At 36.2% G+C, this 1,742-nt stretch overlaps 1 non-coding gene across 1 annotated transcript; it reads right to left on the minus strand.

Annotated features, from left to right (window-relative positions):
• Positions 1–1,314: 1,314 nt before the first annotated feature.
• Positions 1,315–1,421, minus strand: LOC139869846 (small nucleolar RNA R71). Its single transcript, XR_011766420.1, has one exon. It is a non-coding gene; the product is annotated as a small nucleolar RNA R71 (small nucleolar RNA).
• Between the last annotated feature and the right edge of the window lie 321 nt (positions 1,422–1,742).

The following is a 1,742-nucleotide window of genomic DNA, read 5'->3' on the forward strand; positions in this document are numbered from 1 at the left end:
AGTTTTTGCCATAGTTCTTTTATATTTCTAGATTTTTAAGCCGTGCCATAAATTCCCTTAAGTGCTTTTTCTTTAGATTAAGATTTAGGCGCTTTAGAATCTTACGACGTCGCTTATCGCCTTAGTTTTAAATAAATTTTAGTGCCTTTTAAGTAATTGTCGTTTTTGATTTAGAATTCCTTTTAAGTTTAAATACCTTTAGATGCAAGTTTTAATACTTAGTTTTTAGACTTTTAAGTTTCGACGCTCTACTTTCTTATTATTGTTTTTCGACTTTTTATTTTTCGACGTTTGTTTTTCGATTCTTATTTTTTGACGCGTTTTTTCTTTCTCATTTCTACGCTCTAGTTTTTAGGACATAGACTTTTTTATTTTCTTTAAACTTCGACGAAAAAATTATTTTAAGCGGTTAAATTGATAGACATCCAAAATTTTCTGCTTCGTAGTAATAGTTGGATTTGTTAGTGACTGAGTTGTGGATTTTCCGACTTAAAGGATCCTGGCTTCCTGCTGCATCTTTTGGCTATTCGAAACGTGGTCAATAGCAGAAAAGTCTATTAATTTGATAACTTATATAATTTTTATCTTTATAACTAATAGGATATTCAGTGAATGCACCGAGCAAAACGTTCACCACCTTTCATACGTTCACCACCTGTAACTCGATCAAGACATCTAGCCAATATCGTCGCCGTTGATTTTTCTTTAGAATCATCATCTAGTCGAACGAGTACTCCAATTCAAATTTCCGATTATCCATTCTTTGAACCCGACCTCACAATTGAGAACCCGGAGGATATTCAAGGACAATTCAGAGATCCTGAACCACTAATCATTCCTCCTAAACCACAAATCATTCAACCAGAGGTTGTCGAGGAAGAAACCATTAAATCAGAATCCTCTAGTGATTCGGATTCAACAAATTCAGATATGGCAGAAACGGAACCTCGAAGTATGGAAGACCAAATGAGAGCCACGCGCACTGTCCAAGGTCACGCCATTATTAAGCCAGATGTTAATGCGCCAGATTATGAAATCAAAGGATAAATCCTACACATGATAACTAATCAATGCCAATATAGTGGTATGCTAAAAGAAGATCCAAACGAACATCTTCGAACCTTTAATAGGATTTGTACTCTATTCAAAATCAGAGAAGTTGAGGATGAACATATCTATCTCATGTTGTTTCACTGGACATTAAAGGGAGAAGCTAAAGAATGGTTAGAATCGTTACCAGAAGGAGCAATTGACACATGGGATGTCTTAGTTGAAAAATTTCTTAAAAGATTCTTTCCGGCATCTAAAGCTGTGAGACTTCAAGGAGAAATTGTTACGTTTACACAAAAGCTAAATGAAACATTATATGAGGCGTGGACAAGATTCGGAAAGTTGTTGAGAGGATGTCCTCAACACGGTTTAGACACTTATCAAATAGTACAAATATTCTACCAAGGTGTCGACGTTGCCACACAAAAAGACATCGACACAGCAGCTGGTGGTTCCATTATGAAGAAAACCGCTACCAAAGCTCACAAAATCATTGATAACACAGCCTCCCACTCACATGAGTGGCATCAAGAAAAAGATATTTTTCGTTCATCTAAAGCGGCTAGAGCCGATTCTAACCATGACTTTGATTCCGTTTCCGCAAAAATAGATGCTTTCGAGAGACGAATGGAAAAGATGACTAAAGATATTCACGCAATACGAATCAGTTGTGAATAATGCGGTGGACCACA

The sequence above is a fragment of the Rutidosis leptorrhynchoides genome, chromosome 9 (assembly GCF_046630445.1).
Source record: "Rutidosis leptorrhynchoides isolate AG116_Rl617_1_P2 chromosome 9, CSIRO_AGI_Rlap_v1, whole genome shotgun sequence".
In the NCBI taxonomy this organism is placed as follows: Eukaryota; Viridiplantae; Streptophyta; class Magnoliopsida; order Asterales; family Asteraceae; genus Rutidosis; species Rutidosis leptorrhynchoides.